Source organism: Chionomys nivalis, chromosome 19 (assembly GCF_950005125.1).
Source record: "Chionomys nivalis chromosome 19, mChiNiv1.1, whole genome shotgun sequence".
Classification (NCBI taxonomy): domain Eukaryota; kingdom Metazoa; phylum Chordata; class Mammalia; order Rodentia; family Cricetidae; genus Chionomys; species Chionomys nivalis.
Window position 1 is genome coordinate 10,883,542 of NC_080104.1, and position 20,578 is coordinate 10,904,119.

General features: G+C 50.4%; 1 protein-coding gene across 18 annotated transcripts in view; it reads right to left on the bottom strand.

Annotated features, from left to right (window-relative positions):
• Positions 1-20,578, bottom strand: part of Trerf1 (transcriptional regulating factor 1) — a 231,807-nt gene that overhangs the window by 149,822 nt on the left and 61,407 nt on the right. The window contains exon 1 of one of the 18 annotated variants that reach the window (XM_057751021.1): positions 16,327-16,385. The exons of 16 other annotated variants lie outside the window; for them this stretch is intronic. The gene's annotated coding sequence lies outside the window, so the exon portion shown is untranslated. Of the gene's footprint in view, positions 1-632; positions 674-16,326; positions 16,386-20,578 lie in introns of those variants that run through there. One more of the 18 variants, XM_057751020.1, reaches the window with a different exon arrangement.

Genomic DNA, 20,578 nt, shown 5'->3' on the forward strand with positions numbered 1-20,578 from the left:
GACACCTGCCAATTATCCAAATTGCTGGGACATTGAACTGAGCCATCACAGGGACTAGCCCTACTCAACCCAGATGCATGGCCCCTGCAGAGATAACTGTGGTTTTGCTCGTTAGTTTTTGTGTTGCTGCGGATAGGACCCGGGGTCTCAAGCCTGCTGGGCAGGTACTCTATCATGGAGCTGCACCTTCAGCGCAAGGCTTTCTGGGAAGCCTTCGTGAGGGCCACTGGCCACGCGTGCAACAGGAAAACACCACTACCGACTCTTAAATGCGGTTGTCAGGGTAGCTAAGCAGCTCGGAGAGAACAGATGACTGTGAACAACCCTGACGTCCTGAGCTTGCGCTCCAGGACTCACAGGGTGGGAGGAGAGAACCAACCCCACAAACTGTCCTCTGCTGTGCACATGTGAATGGACCCACACACAGGCCTGGGTGCTCTTCCTCTCTCCCTTTCTCCCTCCCTCCCTCACTTCTTCCATCCCGCTCCCCCCCTCCCACACACAATACATGAACTTTTTAAAGTTCTCAAATGTATCAGCTACCATGGTGGGGTCCCTTTCTCACAGCTCTGGCCCCTGTGAGGCTCCAGGGACACTTCTCTCAGACCTTGTATGGGAATGGTCTTCCTCACCGGTCCCTCGTGTGCTGTACCAGCCTGGAGACATTCCTCAGCCCTGCCTCTGGCCCCACAAACAATTGCTTCCTTCCAGTTGCTTCGGTGGAGCCTCACAGTGAAAGTGAGTTCAGGTATCTAAGACCCACACTTTAAGCACATCGGCGTCTTGCTCGGCATTCAGGACGCCGTGTTCAGAATAGTGAGGTGACATCCTGGGCCACAGTGCAGCGTCCCCTGCCACTGACTGCCCAGGAAGAGATGTGGGAGGTGGGAGTGGCTGGAGAAGGTCTCACGGAGGAAGTGAGATCTGACTTGGATCTCAAAAAGCGAGGTTCAACTAGGTCAAACGGAAAGGAGGTGGGAAGAGAACCCCAAGCAGTGGGCTGGCGTAGACCAGCCATGGTCACAGGATGGGTGGGGACCATGATGGAGGGACGACGTTTAGGAGTCACATGGTAGGTCTAAGCCTGCCTCCGTGTCTCAGACCCACATCCTCCATCAGCCAAAGAGGATAAAGACAAGAATAACGGTACCCACACTCTAGGGATGTAAAGAGAAGATGCTCCTGAGGTGCTCGTGATATTTGCTCCCTGATGCCAAAATGCCTTTATTCTTCTAGCCACATGAACTACCACTGCCCACCTGATGGTGTAGCTACGGCATTTTCTTTTCGTTCTTTCTTTTCTTTGTTAAATGTTTCCTCTTTACTCTCTTGTAGGAATTAGTTCGAATGTCTTTATTAGCGTATTTTATGTGATGTAATCACATGTGTGAGATATGTATACATACGGATGCATATGGAGGTCAGTATCAGGTGTCTTCCTCAACCTCATTTTTTTGGGACAGCTTCTCACTGAACCTGAAGCTGTATATTGAGCTTCAAAATCCTCCTGTCTTTGTCTCCCCAAGTCTGGGATTACGGGCATATGCTGCCCTTCCTGGCTTTTTATGTGGGTGCTGAGGATCTGAACTCGGGTCTTCATACCTGTGTGGCAAGCATTTAATTGACTGAGCCATCTCCTCAGTTGTCTCCTCCTCCTCCTCCTCCTCCTCCTCCTCCTCCTCCTTCTTCTTCTTCTTCTTCTTCTTCTTCGTCCTCCTCCTCCTCCTCCTCCTCCTCCTCCTCCTCCTCCTCCTCCTCCTCCTTTTTTTAATTTGAGGCAAGGTTTCAATATGGCTGAGGGTGACCTTGTATTTCTGATCTTCTTGCCTCTCTACTTCCCAAGTGCTGGAATTAGACAAGCTGCTAAGTCCTTGCTATGTACGAGAACCCTGCCAGGACTAGAAATGTCAACCAGGAACTCAGGACTGGGAAACGCAGAGAACATGAAGGCGGAAGAGTAACTATGACCATGCACTCTCAGGAAGAGTGACGCTTGAGCTAAGTTAGATCTGTATTGGTATTCAGGCACACATGGAAGGAATGCTGTACACATAACAAATAAATAAATCTTTTTTTTTTTTTAAAAAAAAAAGTCATGTATCACATGCTAGCCTTGGGCTTGTCATATAGCCAAGGATGCCCCGGAATTGCTGGTCTTCTCGCTTCCACCTCCCAGAAGGGGATCAAGCCCTCCTCTGGTGTTCAAGGGCCCTAGGCACACAGGTGGTTCTTATGTGTACATGCAGGCAAAACATTCATACACAAAACAAAATAAAGTCTTTAAAAATAAAAAAAAAAAAACTTGCCAAGCAGTGGTAGCTCACACCTTTAATCCCAGCACTTGGGAGGCAGAGGGAGGCGGGTCTCTGTGAGCTCAAGGCCACCCTGGTCTACAGAGTGAGTTCCAGGACAGTCAGGGTTACACAGAGAAATCTTTTTTCGAAAAAAAAAAAAAAAAACAAAAATTAATTAATTAAAGTAAAAACTTTATATGTGTACGTGTGTGTCTGCATGTGGATTTAAGCATGTGAGTACAGGTGCCCCCAGAGGCCGGTGCATGCTGGGCAAACACCCAGTCTCTCAACAGGCTCTTGACGGGTGGGATGCCTGTTCTACTCATCAAAGACTTGAAAAATAAAAAGACTTATTAGTTCCTTCCATTATTGATGTAAGTATACGTGTGAACCTTTGTGAGATTATCTCCCTTCTTTTATTATTTAATTTTTATTTCTATTCATTTATTGATTAATTGAAGTTTTGAGACCAGATTTCTCTGTGTAGCTCTGGCTCTCCTGGAACTAGCTCTATAGACTAGACCAGGCTGGTCTTGAACTCATAGAGATCTGCCTGCCTCTGCTTTCCAAGTGCTGGGATTAAAGGTGTGTGCCACCGCTGCTGGCCCCTTTATTCAGCATGTATCTGTGTGTGAGCCTCTGTGAGTGTGTGTGTACCTCACATATGCAGGAGCCTTCAAGACCAGATGAGAACGCCTGGTCCTGAGTAACTGGAAGGTGGTTATGAGGCACCATGTGGGCGCTGGAAACCAAACCAGGGTCCTCTGCAAGAGCAGCAGTGCTCTTAACCAACAAGCCATAGATAGATGGTGGCTCTCAGAAGATTTTCTGTAAAGGGCAAACCAAATTATGTTCCAAACAGATGTTTCTTCAGTGTCCTTAGGGCAGCCGGAACACCAGAAGCCACGGGCATGGTCCATGCCCTTCCTATCACCGTCCTTCCACCAGAAGCCACGGGCATAGTCCTTGGCCTTTCTACCACCATCCGCCCACCAGAAGCCACGGGCATGGTCCACGCCCTTCCTACACTATTCCACATTTCCAAACACACAATGAATCGTGGTAACAACCCTGAGTCAGTATGAGAGATGCAGCTCAAAGCCCTTCTGGGGGAGCATCTAATGACTGAAAATGCATGTCCAATACCTCCAATGTCCTGCTAGCACAAAAAAGAAACAGTAAGCGACAGCCAGTGTCGCAGACATGTACCTACGTGGTCTCATGGGGCTTGATTTAATCCTGTCACTGTCTTCAAAGTCAGTGTTCTTATTTTTAAAAATGGGGCCCCACATTTGCATCCGCATTGGGCCCCACAAACTGCGAAGCTGATTCTGAACAAAAGGCAAGAGTGTGGGAAGGGGCGGAAGCTTCCTAAAGCTGGTGGGAGTGTGGCTCCCCCTCACTGGACAAGGCCAGGGGTTGGGATGGGGGTGGGCACAGAGAAGTGGTGGAGGGGCACCAGTGCTACAGGAACCAAATCCAAACCGACCTACATGGCATCTCACCAGTCCAGGGTGAAGTGTTGGGTGGAAAACCAATTATGTTCCCCTAAAACAGGCAGACAAGCTGAGAGTTGAAGTGAAAAGCCGAGGAAACAGACGCAGACTGGGGCAGGAGTGGGGATCAAACTGAAACTCTTGATCTTACAATTGTCTATCTATAGGTTCAGATCAAGAAGAAAGACTGTGTGTGTGTGTGTGCGCGCGCGCGCTCACGCATGTGCAAGAGACAGAGAGAGACAGACCATGTTAACTAAAGCAACCTGCACTGAAGATATTGGTCAACCTTTACTAGTTGACCAAACTGTCATCTTTATTCCTGCCCCATCAAGGACATAGTTGTCTCACCCAAACCCTGATCTGCCATCCACGAGAGCCATGATTCTAAAGAGACACCAGGGAGGTCATTGCCAGAAAGGACCTTAAGAACTATAGGGTTCCAACTCTTGTCCCTTTGGGGAAGGTCCTCTTCAAAGTATCAATATGGCTTCCAAAGAACCTTGTCAACCTCCCCCTCCACCTGGCCTGGTCCAATTCTCACTTCAGAAATGAGGAAGTTGAGGCTGTAACAGGGAAGTCACTGGTCAGGGCCACCGAAAAGGGGGCAGGACCAGAACCCGGAAACTTTCAGCTTCCCCTCCTGACCTCTCAATTTCATGATAACAAACAAAATTCAGGTTCACTGTACAACCACCAGCCACACAGAGAGACGTCACGGTTTTCCCAGCATCCTTGGATCAAGTCTTCAGGCCCTTTCTTTGTCTTCCAGAAAAGGAACTCTGGTTACGTGGGTGACTTTTAAACCACGAACCTGAGGCAGGACACACACCAAGGCCTCGGCAGACTCACTCCCTAGCCCATCATTTGGCAAGGTGGGGCAAACCAAAGGCCAAGTCGTGGACCCTGCAAGGCCTTGGTATTCGCAAACATTGCCTCTTTTATCTTAAAGGTTTATTTATTTGATCTGATGTGCATTTATGTCTGTGCCCTAAAAGGCAAGAAGAGGAGAGTTCAGATCTCCTAGAAGTTGAGGTACAGACAGTTATGACCCGACATGTGGGTGCTGGGAATCGAACCCAGGTCCTCTGGAAGAACAGCCAGTGCTCTGAAAGGTTGAACCATCTTTGCAGCCCACACCAGAGAGATGGAGTCTGAGCTCTGGGATTACAGACTGTGAGCCACCACTCCTGGAGTATGTGGTACTGGGACTCAAACCAGGGTTTCAGAGCACTGTGGGGAAGTGCTCTAACAGCTGAAGTGTGCACCCCACCACCATCTCCTTCACACCCCTGCCGGGCTCCTTGTGGTTCAATGTGCGTCTGTTGTTCCCTCCCTCCTTCTCCCTGCCTCCTTCCCTCCCTTCCTTCTACTTCTCCCCTCCCCTCCCTCCCTCTCCCCCCTCCTTTCCTCCCTCCCTTCCTTCTACTTCTCCCCTCCCCTTCCTCCCTCCCTCTCTCCTTTTTCTTTGAACAATTATGAACTGAGCATCTACCACGTGTCAAGAGTGATCCAGATTCTGGACATGCAGCAGTGAACATATTTTGGTGTTTCTAATCTAAAGGGAGGAAGTACATTGGGTAAATGAATACACAGTGTGCTGCATGGTGGTAAACTCTGGAGAAGCGAGCATAGGTTAGGTCGAGCAGAAAGTGGTCCAAAAGGCACTTAGTCCTGGAGGGTGAAGGAAGGTATCTCTGAAGGGGGTGAGGGACAGCAGGGGGTGGGGTATTCTAGACAAAGAGAGTAGCAAGTGCAAAGGCCCTGAAGCAGGAAAGTCAAGACTACCCAGGAATCCAGTGTGGTCTGAGTGAGGGGTATGGCTAGTTATTGATGCTGAGGGGAGATGAGGAGGTGGTGGGAGCAAGAGTCGGTAGGTTACAGCAAGCGTTTGGCCTTTATTCTAAGCGAGGGGCATGCAAGGGAGTAGCTGATCACTTCCTGGTCATCATCAGGAGGCTGAGCAGGAAGGGGAAGCAGGTTCAGGAGTCAGGCCCTGAGCCCAGCACAACCTCACAGCAATACTAAGGAAAACCTTTACTTCTCTGTTCCCCACCCCAGGTCTCCTCTGTGAAATGGGAACATCAAGCTAGGTGGTATCTAAAGTCCTTTCCACAAGATTCATACATTCTGACCTTGACAGTGATAGACCCACGGGAACTAAAACAAAACCCCATCATTTGATGTGGGATGAGGCAAGGGAACAACAGCCACATTTATGAAGCCCCTGACAATTCTCCAGCGCTAACCCAACTCCAAACCATCTTCTCACGGGTTTCTAGGGCGAGAAGTCCAGCCAAAGAAACAGCCTCGTCCACCAGCTACATGCTCTAAAGAAGATGAAGGGTGAAACCCGGAAGTGGCCCAGCTTGCTGCCACAGCTGGTGACCTGATATTGAAAACTTATTCCCACATATGCATCATGGCATACACATGGCTACACACAGAGACACACATAGACACACACACACAATGATTCAGTTGTTTTTTACAGTTCTGATGACCTCCTACTAAAGACAGCACAAACTACAGACATGCACCAGGATGGAGCCCCAATCTGCTGCTTCCCTCAATGGCTGCTTTTTTCTTTTGATTTTTTTTCAAGACAAAGTTTCACTGTGTAGCCTGGCTGTCCTAGAACTTGCTCTGTAGACCAGACTGGCCTCGAATTCACAGAGATTGGCCTGCATCTGCCTCCCAAGTGACTGGCCCTTTCAAGGCTTCCTTGAGAGCCCTCTCCTGTGTCACTTACCATCAAATGGCACTGGAGACAAGCAAGGCTCAACGCTCCTCCATCCATTGTAGGAACGGGTCGCTCCCGCACCCCCCCCCCGCACCCCCTTCCCCGCCCCTACCCCCATCCCCCCGTCCACCGTCTGGGAGCTCCTGAGAATGTGGGCTGTGCACCCACCAGCTTGTGGGAGCATCAGAAGTCTCTTCCTAGACCTTTGCCATCAGACTAAGTCCCTCTCAGGAGAACTGTGTCTACCGCTCAGATGGGGAGCACCCTGAGACAGACTGTGGGTCCCTGCAGCTGGGGTAGTTCCCCTCCTTTGGTCTGGAAGCCTCCCGAAGATGGGTTTTACCTGCCCCACTCCCTGCTCCCCACAGCCTTGTCTTTTTTTTTTTTTTTTTTTTTCTTTTTTCCCGAGACGGGGTTTCTCCATAGCTTTTTGGTTCCTGTCCCGGAACTAGCTCTTCTAGACCAGGCTGGTCTCGAACTCACAGAGTTCCGCCTGCCTCTGCCTCCCGAGTGCTGGGATTAAAGGCATGCGCTGCCACTGCCCGGCAGCCTTGTCTATTTTTGGCAGTTTCTTTAGACAGGGCAGCGGGAAACACTTAGATTGAGCCACCCACCCAGGCACAAGGCCCGGTCATCCCCAGCCGCTGAACTAGCCGTAAAAACTGCATCTTTATGCTGAATGGAACCAGAGCGGGAAGCCAGTTCGGCAGAGCATCTTCAGAGAGACTGTTTACAGGTCCGGCCCCAAGGCCACCGCCACTGTATGTAGTCCTCATAGCCCTCACTGGGGCTGAAGGAAGCTGAACCGCACCAAAGGCCTGAGAGCCACATGCGCAGGCCCGGCCACACTGAACGCCATGCTGGGCCAGGCACTGCCGCGTTGCTGGCTTCTATACTGAGGGGAGGGCTCACCTGAGGGAGCTGGGCTGCTTATGAGGTGAGGGTAGGTACAAAGAGGTTGGGACTAGGGCTTGAGGCTGGCTCAGCACATACCTGGTGCCTCAAAGCTTACCCCAGACACGGAGGGGGTGGGCATCTGAGCAAGCCCACCCAGGCTTTTCTGGAAACCAGCTTCTTCCACAGAGCAGCAGAGGGGCATAAAGGCGGGACTTCCGGTGTCTAACACCGGTAGGTGTCTTCATCACCACCTCCAACAATGTTCCAAGTACTTCCCACACCCGTGAGTACCCGCCAATGGTAGCCACTCCTCTTCAGACCAGATGGCAAAGCCTCTCCGCTGTCCACACAGGGAGCAGCAGCCAGGTAAGCCAGGAGTGGGTCCTTTCAACGTTCCTTCTCAGTCCCCTCTGCTCCTAAGCTGAGGCTGGGGGAAGCCTTGCAGATTCCCGCTGCTTCCTATGAACAGCCCAGGTTGAAGCTGGAAAGCTAGCCAGCCTCAGCACCTGGGGCCTTGGGAGACTCAGAGACCAGCAGGTCCTGCTGCACCTGGAGCCTGGGCACACTGGAAATGCCACTTGTGGGCTGGGAAGCTGGCTCGGTGGTTAAGAGCATGGGCTGATCTTGCAGAAACAAGAACAGGTTTGAGTCGGGCGGTGGTGGCGCACGCCTTTAATCCCAGCATTTGGGAGGCAGAGGCAGGCGGATCTCTGTGAGTTCGAGACCAGCCTGGTCTACAAGAGCTAGTTCCAGGACAGGCTCGAAAACCACAGAGAAACCCTGTCTCGAAAAACAAAACAAAACAAAAAACAAACAAAAAAAAAAAAACAAAAAAAAAAAAAGAACAGGTTTGACTCCCAGCATCCTCATGGCAGCTCACAATTTTCTATAACTCCATTTCCGGGGTATCTGACACCCTCATCTGGCCTCTGAGAGCACCACGCACACATGTGATGCATCTATATACATGAAGGCAAAATGCCCATACACAATCAATAAAAATAATTTTTTTTAAAAAATAAAAAGCTACCCTCCCGGGTGTGAAATATCCTTAGGGAAAGACCGACCCTCCTACTAAAATTCTGACCAAAGATTAGAAACCAAAAACAAAACTGAAAAGGAAAGATGAATAAGAAAAGCAAGGAACACCGACAGGGTCAGACGTCACCGTCCACAAAGTGGGAACACAGAGCACAGACTACTCCTTAAGCAGTACGCTGTTTTTCAATCTTCCCACAGCTTCCTCCACCTCCACAGCTTTCCAGGTGACATAAGTCAACTGGCGCCAGTGGGACATGAAAGAACGAGTGTCCAGAAAGTCTGAAAACGCAAAGCAATAGTGACTTCATGAACTGGATATTTATGGAGCTTAGGGCCTCTCGGGGGCGGAGCTCAGGGCATCTGGGGCGGAGCTCGGGGCATCTGGGGCGGAGCTCGGGGCATCTGAGGCGGAGCTCGGGGCATCTGGGGTGGGTATTGGCGCTTCAGCCTCACTGCCGCACTCAAGGGTACTTGGCAGCACCCAGCCTCCACCCATTCCACGCCAACAGCATTTCCTTCCCCTCTCCGCAAGAGGTGACAGTCACGGGGTTACATGACAGTACCAAATGCCCCCGGAAAGGCTCAGAAAGACTCCTAGTTGAGAACCTCTGCTTGAAGGTTAGATGTCTGAGTAGCCATGCTGAGAATACTAACTGACATATTGTTTAAGCGGGTGGTGGTGGCGCACGCCTTTGATCCCAGCAGTCAGAGGCAGGTGGATCTCCAGCCTGGTCTACCACATGAGTTCCAGGACAGCCAGAGCTGTTGCACAAAGAAACCCTGTCTCAAAAAAATAAAACAAGACAACAATGAAATGTGCACCTGATTTTTCCTGACTGATTTTGAAAGCCCAGTGTGTAGCCATCTGCCTAAAGGTTCAGTGCCTGAGGTTCTGCAGCCCCTTCCTCTTCCCCACCAACTTTCCTAGCTAGGCTCACTGTTGCGCATGCTCTGACCTGCCCATCTGCACATGCTCAGTACACCGACAGACACTGGCCCGCTGAAGCACTAGGATGAGAACTAGAATGTTCCAGGACTCAGGGGTTCTGCAAGGCAGCAATGGCCACACCCAGAAAGCAGACCCACCGTAACCAGCATGGCGGGGCCACTATACATTCCACGGCATTTCTCAGAAAAAGTCCGAGAAACCGAATCTCAAAGTCTCAGAAGGACCCACAGCCCAGTAGAAGGGACAGCTAGGAGGTGTGAGACAAGGGAACACAAGTGGACCCTGAACTTGTGAAAAGATGCTCCACCTCCCTCATGAAAGAAATGCAAATGAGAGGAACAGACACCAATGCGCATCCAGTAGAGCAGCAAGGATCAAAGGGTCTGATCAAAGGGAGCTGCTGCTAGGGCTTCTTGAAAGCTCCTTTTAATGACTGCCAGCATCACAACACAAACGTGGATGTGTGTCTGCCAGCAATCCCATACCTAGAAACTTACCCTACAGAAACAGCCGCAATCTGCAAAATGGCACACATACAAGTTCACTTGGCTAATGAGGACGGAAGGCAGGAAACAAGCTTGGTGCTCATGATTGGGGGACGGGCACTGCTTCAATCAATTGTTCTTATTCTGCAAGAGGGGATGCTGCACAGGTATGAAGAGGAATAGGGTACTCTCTCAACCAGAGGGAGTGATCTGCTCATTGTAGAGTAAGCCAAGCAAGGCACAGGATGGCACCAGCAGGGGTGACTGGTTGAAAACCCCTAAGCATCACATACACCCCTAAGTCCCCATTCCAAAGACACAAAACGGTTTGCAATAGCCGTTGCTGGAGAGAAGGGCTGGGCAGCAGGATGATTAACTCCACTTAGACACATGCACACTTTACACCACCAACAATCGCTAATTGAAACAATCAGTGGGTAGGAAGCTTAGAGGAAGGGGCCGTCTCCATCCCTGCGCGACTATCACCAGCTGTGGCAGGCACGTGCAGATGCTGTGGGTCAGTTTCCTGTACACCCACCCTGTCAGAGTTCAAATGTTCCAGTCTCTCTGTGTGTCCAGTACACACGTGTAAATGCAGGTGAGTGCATTCGGGCACCACCTACCATTTTGTGTTTGTTTGTTTGTGTTTTAGACGGTATCTCTCACTGGCCTAGAGGCTAGGCTAGCTGGCCAATGAGCCTCCCAGCACTGGGGTTACAAGTGTGTCCTACCAACTTTTTATATTGGTTCTGGGGATCAAGTTCAGGTCCTTTTATCAACTGATATGCCTCCTGATACCCTAATGTCCCCGTTTTTTGGTTTTTTAAAAATTTTGATTATTCAAAAGTACATAGTACTAGCCACATCCAAAGCACAAGAGAAACTCGCCAGCTGCCTTCTTCAACAGTGTTTTAAAGGCATTCATTCTCAACATTGCCTTCTCTTCATCCTGACAGCCTGCAGTCAAGGAGATGGCCGGCCACCATCACCCTGGAGCTACAAGGACCGGCAGGCAGAATCCTTTAGAAGGTATCCCTCAGGATCAACAGCTGGGGACTCAGGGACACCGAAGCTCTTAATAATGCCTCAAAGTACTGTCAGCCAGGACTGTGTGACAAAGAATGGCCCGGACCATGAAACTTCCCAGGAGTGCCAAGAACCCAGAGCAGTCACCCAGGAAGCTCCCTGCAGTGCTGCCTGCGGCGACATTTTAATGACTTATTACTCAAGGGTGCCACCGACATCGCTTTCAATCCCACCCCAGCACCCCTGCCACTTCGTCATAAAATAACCCTCATATTTTAAGCTGTAAATCGGCATTTGTCAGGCTCTAAATTGGGCCAAGGCAATATTTATTCGTCAAAGGATAAATCTTCCCTGCACCATCATAAATCCGCTTCGTAATTTAATACGCCATCACTCTTACCTGAGGCCTCGTCAAACAGCGGCCTGCAAGGGGCAAGGTCTATGCAGCTAGCGGTAAGTCTGCAGTTCTCAGTGTGGGGAGGGGGTGGGGTGGAGAACACAACCTGTCCAGGCTACTGATGCCAACGAACGCTCATTAACACCAAGTTGGGGACTCAGAGAAGTTGAATCTCTGAGAGAAGCAAAGACTGCTCCTCCGGTGGGGAAAATAGGGAGGTAAGAAAGACAAGAGATAGTCAGAGCAGGTGTGGCAGGTGCAAAATGCAGTGAGTGACAGGATGCACGTCAGGGGACAGGCCCATGAAGCAACATAAGATGAAGAACTGGCCCAAGAGAGAGTAATCAGTAAACAGGAATAAAAGGAGCTGATAGAGATGCTTGATGCCAGGCCTGACCAGACCAAAGCGACAGTGAAGCCACCTGAAACAATGGGACCTAGAACCTGCAAAGCCATTTCCCCAGCCCACACTGGAGATTTGAAAAAGGCATGAACAGATCATTTTATTAAGACAGTATCAGGACAAGATGGAAAGGAATAAATGAAGCAGGCCTAGAGACATTTTCCGTGTGTACATACTTGTCTCTCAGGTGGTTAGGTGGTGCCCAAACCCCAAAGTAGAAGAGCAAGAGAAGTCTGCCCCTTGGCCACCTGTCCGGCCCCACTGCAGTACTGGCTTGCCTTTTTTCAAGTGCACACGCTGACCACTGACCACAGCCAAACACGGCTTCCAGTCACGCAAACCAACTTCTCTGTATTCTTGGTTCATTGAAACAAAACAAGACTTGAAGATTAGATTCTGTGGACGTGGCCTCAAATTCCTACCTAACCTCCCCAAGTTTCATTCACCTTAAGAATGCCTAAAACAGGCCTGGAGGCTCACGGCTGTAATCCCAGCACTCCGGAGGCAAGAGGATTGCTATGAGTTCAAGGTCAGCCTAAGCAATGTGATGAGTATAGAGGGGACTGTGTTGTGAGAATCTGTCTACAGACAAGAAAGAATGGCAGACATCACCAGCACTGGGGCACCTTTAGACAGCGGTACCAGAGCCAAAGTAAGATTTGCTAAAGACCTGGAACTCCCAGGAGGTAGAAACTCTGCCGGAAAAGTGCCTAGGACTCCCTAAATTAGCTCTGGACATGCTATAGAGGCCCGGGGAGGACAGAGACCAAGTCAGGTAGACATAAAACAGAGCTGGGAGACAGAACGGCTTCAGGTTTTGGTATAAACTTTTCTTTAAACTAGCCTTCCCAAGGGCATTTGCAATAGAACACAGTAGTGAACACACTTATCTGCTGTACGTGGTACAGCAAAGGGAAGGCGGGAGACAGAATCCCCACCCAGGACTAAATTAATGAGTCAAGGTCAGACTGGGCTAGCCAGCCGCTCCCAGCACTGGGAGGCAGACACACCCCAAATAGAGACACCTCAGGAACAGACACCAGTGAACACGGAAGGCCCAGAGTGAGCTCCGCCTCACGTCGCTGAACTTCAGGCTTCCCAGAGCGACACTGCCTGCCCGCGTCGCACCTTTTCCACTCATGTGGTTTTATGTCAGTTTCCAGCCATCTCTTAAACACCTACCTCCCCTCCCAGCATCCCCAGCTCAGAGGGAAACTGCAATAAGACAGCGCAGGTGAGCCTGCACTTAGCATCTTCATAGTTATTACCGCGGGGCAAACCCGCTCACAGCCCCTGTATACCCAAGTCATCCTCAGCTAATCCATATTCAAATTACACGCTTAATTTCTCCACTAACTGCTGCTTCTATCCGGCTAGGCAGCTGTTCCTCCCTGGTCATGTGGAGTGCAGCCCTTCCTGGCAAGCGGCCTGCTAGGGAGCCACCGAGATTGGTGGGGATCTTAAGTCTTCCAGTAGTCAGCAGGAAATGAGAAACTGAGGTAGAGGCCGATAAAGGGTTGAAGGCAAAACTGCACTTTCCCCACCTGTTCTTAACTACCCCACGGCAGTCCTAGCCAGGAAGGTGTCTGAGAGGCTCAAGGGAACTCACTTTCCCAGGGTCCTCAGAAAGGAGAGGAGGGAGGGAGCATCCTGCTCACAGGAATTTGCATAACCTTTGCTGGGGTTGGGTGGGGTGTTCAGGGCCAGCTCCCTAAAGCCAGATCACCCTCACTTCCTATCTTCCCATAGGTCTCAGAAGAGAGCAAAACCATTGGAAACAAGCAAAAGCATCAACCTCAAAAGTCTGAGAAAGCAGTATGATTTAAAAAATAAAAAAATTTAAAAAAAAAAAAAGTCATCTGTGCCCTGCACACACAGGAGCTCCGTCCTGCCGGCTCCCCCACTTCCTGTTGCTCCCTGGCCCCACAACTTTGTATTTCTGAAGCCTGCACCTTCCCCAGGTTTCGCTGTTGGTCTCAGTGGGAGGTTGTTGGAGGGAGTGGGCTGGAGCTGGATACTGTTCTGAGACGTGGGGCTGTACAAAAGACAGAAATCACTACAACCCAACCACCAGGAAAGTACACCCAGAATTTCAGAGCCTCACATCAACAGTGGGGTTCTAGGAAAATACTTGTGGGTAAGGTTGATTTGGTGGGGAGCATGCTGTGTGGGCAATGCCACTTAACCACTAACACACACCGGGTGGTTTCGGACTGGCAGCCTTATTCTGCAACCCTTGGTGGGACCTTCCTGAGCCCGTCCTCCAGCCCTGCTGTCCAGGGAGCCTCTGCCACTTGAGCCATTGAAAAGCTCCAGGAGTGGGACCCCCATCTAATCTCCATCTTAAACTAAAGGAAGGAGCAAAAAGGGACGTCAGAGCGGATATCAGCTGACTGCCCTCCCTTCACAAGGGAGTCTGCTGAAATAGAGAGCCTTCACAGAGCTGGTTATAGCCAGACAGGACTGGGCCCCAGCTCTCCAGTCTTGCAGGGCGGGGCTTCTTAAGATCTTATCAGACTGACAAGAAGCAGAGGCTTAATAATCTCAGCTCAGGGGGCTGGGACGACACTCAGTGTAAACTGTACAATGACCTAAGTTCAGTCCCCGGCGCCCACACAGAACCCAGGGGCAGTGGCACACCCTGCACTGGGAAGGCAGAGGCAGTGGCACACCCTGCACTGGGAAGGCAGAGGCAGGAGGGTCCCTGGGGCTTGCTGAGCAGCCAGTCTAGCCAGACGTGAGAGCTGTAGGTTCAGTGAGACCTTGTCTCAAAAACATAAAGTGGAGGTGCACTTGAGGAAGGTACCAGATGTCATCCTCTGGCCTCCACAAGCATGCACACACAAATGCACACACATGCACGAGTGGACATGCACAATAGTGACTCAGCTAAACTGGACACTGCTCAATTTACAGAGAACATATCTGCTTGCTAGACACTGGAAGATTCCATCTTCTAGATGTATGTTTGGGTGAGTAAAGTCACTTGCCTAGCAATCCACTCCGGTTCCGAGGTCCAACTTAGCATATGACTGACATCTGCCATTATTCCCTTCCAGGAAAAGCAAACTTGAGAGATAGGGTAGTACTACGCTGGGTTCAAGCCCCACCCTTCCACAAGCTGTACCAGCAGGAGGCTGCTATGAGCTCTCCGTGCCTTCCTGCCCCTACCCTACGTGTACCCCCAGAACATCCATCTCTAAGAACGTGCTGGCCCTGCAGCTCTCTGATTCTCAGGCTGGGTATCCCAACCACCCTGACTACCACGGAGCCTCACTCTCTGGGCTTCCTCCTGCTGCAGCTGTCCAGCACACCTGCCAGGCATCGGGCATCTGCTGCTGCTCGCTGGAGATGATGCTCCCTGAGGGTGAGGACATGCTGTGGCCAGAGCAGCAACCAGCACAAGGCAAGGCTTTGGCGTCTACTGAATAAATGAGGGAGGGAAGGAATCAGTGAACAAGTAAACAAATGTGAATGAAGAAATGGACAATCAATTCTGATGTCCCTTAGGACCAAGCCACTAAATTAGATCTCTATATTTCACATATTCTTCACTTATTTAAGGGGGGGGGGCTAGCCAGGCATGGTGGCACACATCTTTAACCCCAGCACTCAGGAGGCAGAGGCAGGTGGATCTCTGTGAGTTCATGGCCAGCCAGGTCTACAGAGTAAGTTCCAGAATAGTCAGGACTGTGACACAGAGAAGCCCTGACTCAAAAAAACAAAACGAAACAAAAAGTGGATGGGGTGTGGTGCTAAAAATGCATCTTGATGCGACCAGAATTCGGAATTCTGGGAATAGCTGGGAAACATTTAGGAGGCTGGTCAGTGGGCTCAGTGGTTGAAGGTACTTGCTGCCAAACTTGACAGCCTGAATTCAATTCCCGTAATCTTCATGGTGGATGGAGAGAACCAACTCCCTTAAATCGTCCTCTGGTGTCCACGTGCCCGCTGTATCGCACATGTGCCCACACAGATATACCTAACATTCTTGTTCACACACAGACAAACAAGTAACGAATAAAAGGTTTTGTTTTTTAATTATTCAGAATGTGTCTAGGGCCAAGCAGTAAATTACTGCTAGCATATAGTCACTGTTACAGTCACGGACAGAAGCGGGGGGGGGGGGGGGGGACATAAGACCCCTTGATTATACCCTAGGCAGTCTCACACCAATCACTAGAATTCAGTGCGTGCCAGAACTTCTGTCAGGGGCCATGGGAGCTGCCTGGGCAGCAGCTGAGTGGTCTTGGTGCGGCTGTCATGGGAAATCTTGAGCTCAGTCACGGAAGTGTTGCTTTGTAGGCCTTCAACATAGCCACCATACAAGCAGTTAACTCTCTAACTGCCTAGTTCCTGCTGAGAGCTTACCGTTCAGGTGGGGAAAAAGAGATAATATTCACATATTCAAGGAGAACCATAAATTCAAACTCAAAAACAAGGAGGCTCGTCAGGGCTTGAACCATGACTTGGTGGGTAAAGCGTCCGCCACACAAGTGTGAGGAGTTGTGGGGCACACTCTGGAGTGTCAGGAGTCCTGCTGTGAGAAACAAGGAACCTGGTGTCTGCAAAGGTGAACATTGCAAAGACCTCACCTCAGGCAAGCTGTGAGGTCTGAGACGTGAGGCTGTGCCTTCCACACCATGGCCTGGAGAGCAGTTTCAGGGTGCCAATGTGAGGGCCACCAGCCTAGGGCAGAGAGGTGCACTGAGTCAGCTCCCCAACACCACCAGCACAGGACTGGTAACCAGCTGTTCCCCAAGGAGGCCAAAGACCTGAGCCCATACGCTATCAACTGACACCTCCACTTCTGGTCACCGTGTGCAAGATCACAGTCATGCTTCTCTTCATCGTGAGGCCATTAGTGGTGCGGGCACTGGGGAAACCGGCTGCCAACAAAGCCCAATGTGTTTATTGTCATTCTTCATCATCAGGACTTAAACTAGACTCTTCGGAGGGCCACCGTGGCCTTTCCTGGTACCCACAGCCCCTGAGAAGGAGCGCATGGGACGGGGTGTGTGAAGAGGAGGCAGGAAGGGAAGAGAAGAGGTTAGCCCCCAAATGGCAGTTCACTGCAGAGCACAAAGAATCAGGGGACATGAGGGCCTAGGGCACATGTAGGGTAAGATAAACTCTGAAACCTACCAACCATTTAGTTCAGAAGACCCTGTTAGAGAATTTCCTTTACATCTTTCATGTATATGTGTTTTGCCTATGATGGAGGAGTTAATTTCATTGGTTAAATAAACTGCCCTTAGCCCTTTAAGAGGACAGAAAATTAGGTAGGCGGAGTAGACAGAACAGGATGTTGGGAGAAAGAAGCCGAGTCAGGAGTCGCCATGATTCTCTCACTCCAGACAGACGCAGGTTAAGATCTTTCTTGGTAAGCTAGCTCATGGTGCTACACAGAATATTAGAAATGGGTTAGATCAATATGTAAGAGCTAGCCAATAAGAGGTTATAACTAATGGGCCAGGCAGTGTTTAAAAGAATACAGTTTCCGTGTAATTATTTTGGGGCATAAGCCATGCGGGCGGCCGGGTGCCAGGGACGCAGCCCCGCTGCTCTTATTACAACATGCCTACATATATGTCTGTCTGTACACCATGTGTGTATCTGCTGCCCATGGAAGTCAAAGCGGGCTGAAGAGTCCCTGGAACTGGTGAGCTGCCGGGTGGATGCTGGGAATCAAACCCAGGTCCTCTGGAAGATGAGCCAGTGCTCTTGACCACTGAGCCATCTCTCCAGCCCCCAGAAAGTTTCTACCTAGCTGTGATAATCCCCAATGAAGGAGGTGACAGAAAAGGAAAGTTACGGAGCCGCCCGCCAGAGACGCTGCTTAGACAGGTTAGGGGCTACACCACTGGAGGATGTCTTGACTTAAAACAGAGCGACTCACGGTACATAACAATATACATGGTCTGGTGCACATGCGCATGGAAAAAAAATCACTGGGGCAAAAATTCAAGATTCTGAGAATGTCTGGGTCTGGAAAGCTGGTGTGGTGTATATCTGCACTTTCTTCTCCATGTTTCGATATGCCCCAACTTTTCTATAACATTATTTATTACTATAAAACAGTAAATAGTTGGGTTTGTTTTGTTTCATTTTGTTTTGCGGTGCTAGGATCAAAGCTAGGGCCCTGCACATGTTAGTCACAGCCCTAGTAGATTTAGCTTATTTATTTAGTTATTAACCCAGCACTCATATGGGTGTCAGAGGACAACCTGAATGAGTCAGTTTTATCACTGAGCGTTCCAGGGATTGAACTCAGGTCCTCGGGTTTGGTGACAAGAACCTTCATCCATTGAGCCATCTCGCTGGGTTTCACTGTAGTGAAACCTGACTGGCCTGGAACTAACTATGTAGACCTGGCTGTACTTGAACTCTTAGAGATTTATCTGCTTCTGCCTCCCAAGGGCTGGGACTAATCTGGATATTTAATGGCTGAGAAGACTAAGTAGGAAGAAAGACTTAATGAAGTAAAACCTTGGAAAAATATCCCCTGGAGGGGGACAATCTAGAAGCTCAGATGTCTACAACCTCCTTGTCCCCCAAATATGGTAAGTCAAGGCTGTCCCCTGAGCCACACAGCTCCTCTCTAAGTATGTGTAAGGATGGACCCCTCCCCACCCCCCCACCCCCCCGTGCATGTCTCCATGAATCCCCTTATCCTCTTCAGCGGGCTGTCCCTTCAGCCTCACAGCCGGCTCGGCCCCAGCCAGGGGAGGACAGAGCGAGTGAGGTCAGTCGAGGAGGCATGGATACCTTCCACGTGTCCACAGCTTGCCAGGAACTTCACAGACATCACCTCACACACCCAGCTACCGCCATTTCACAGAGGGGAAACTGAAGTCACCCAGAGAGCCGCAGCCCAGAGCTGAGAATGCAGCCCCACTGTCTGCAGGTGCTTAGTAGGCCTGCCCAGAAACTGGACTTGCCCCTCAGCAACTGCAGTCCTGACGTGAATAACAATGCAAAATAATAAGTTCCCGTCAGCCCTTCGCTTAGATTTAGGCTGAAAGTGAAAGGCACCGCCAGTCTCAATTTGAGAATATATAAATATGAATATTTAATCACCAAAAAAAAAAAGGAAAGGGGGAGGGGGAGGGGAGGCCAACCTGAGCTGTGGCTCAGCCCTCATTCAGTGAGGCAGAAATGAAAGTGAGCCCCTCCCCCAACACACTGTGCTCTAATGAAAGCACCGAGCCGATCTTCACTCCCACCCACCCCAGCCCACTTCGTTTAAATTTAGGCAACCACTAGGCGCACTGTACCCAACCACACTCTCTCAGATGAAGTCATGAAGTCCTCAGCTGGTGCACCCACACCTGTGTGAAGGAAACCGGGGCAGGCCGGGCACATGGGGCCAGCATCCTCGGGCTACAGGGAGGACTCTTTTGGGGGGTGGGCACAGTCAGGTCTGTGGCCCGGTTCAGCCTTGTGGAGCTGTGTGACCTTGTCAGAGCCCACTTTCCCTCTCGGGGTCTGCACCACCCCTCTACAGAGTCACAGGACTCCAGGTGGCAGAATGACACCCTCACTCGGTGCTACAGACAACAGCGGCCCAGGAGCTGGACAGCTATGGCTGCACAACATAACAAGACCACAGGGCTGTCTTCCCCAGCCCTGGCCCTGCAGTCGGTGCCTGGCTAACATCCTGAGGAAGAGACGGTTTCACAGCGAGGTCCAGCTTGCCTGGCCTTGAGTCCTTGGTCCCTTCCTTCTGAGGAGCAACACCCGAGATTGTCTCCTGGCCTCCACACACATAAGCACATACATGAGCACATGCATAGTTCATACATGTGTTTATTGCTTTCTGTCATTTTCCCCTCTTGGAGAGGCAGGCTCAACAATTTAGTATTGTCTTTCCCTTTTTTCCCTTTAGATCAAAATCTTAGCACAGGCTGGACTCAAACTCACCATCCTCTTGTCTCCGACTCCCTGCACCTCATTTAAGTTGTTTATTTAGGGTTTTTTTTTTTTTTGAGGTAGTTTGGTGTAGCCCAGGATAGCCTTGAATTCACTATGTAGCCTAGTCTGGCCTTGAACTCCTGATCTCCCTGCTTCTACTTCCAAAGCAATAAAATTACAGCTATGTGCCCAAAACACTCAGCTCCCACACCTGATGCTTTAAGTGTGGCCCCATCAAAGAGAAGGGACAGAAACAATGGCTCCAGTCACCTGAATAAAGCTGAGGCATGGCAGACATGCAAGTTAGCTAGACTTCCCAGCAACCAGGCGGAGCCCCTTTCCTGCCACTTAGGAGAGTGTCAGTGGCCGCCCTCTCAAGCGGAGGCATAGAACACCCTGGCAGAAGAGAATAAAATTGATCTGCAAAACTCACAGGGTGAAAAAACAAAAACAAAAACCTCAGAAAGAATCCCAGGTTCAAGGGGAGGGCCAGGAAGCTGCTCGATCTCCTTGAGGCCCAAGGCTTGACTGTGCTGCTAGCACCGTCAGTGATCAGCGTGCAGCTCCAACCTCGGAAGCTGATGGACCCCGCCCCCTTCTGCCTTCCAAGCAGATGACTCCCAGGACTATGCTCTACCAACTCCACAAGAACCCAACAGAAAGCCACAAAGAGCCAGAGAAAGCAAGGTTTTAGGGACGGAGGAAACCAACCAGGTGCTGATGCTAGGCCACCCAGTCTTCCCTCACGCTGACTACGTGGATAATTAGAACCTAAGAACACACACACATTCACACACATGCTCTCTCTCTCTCTCTCTCTCTCTCTCTCTCGATATCTCTCTCTTTCTCTCTCTCTCTCACTCACACACACACACACTCACACTCCATACACATGGCCCTCTAAGCCCCAAAGACAGAATGTTCAAAGCAAAT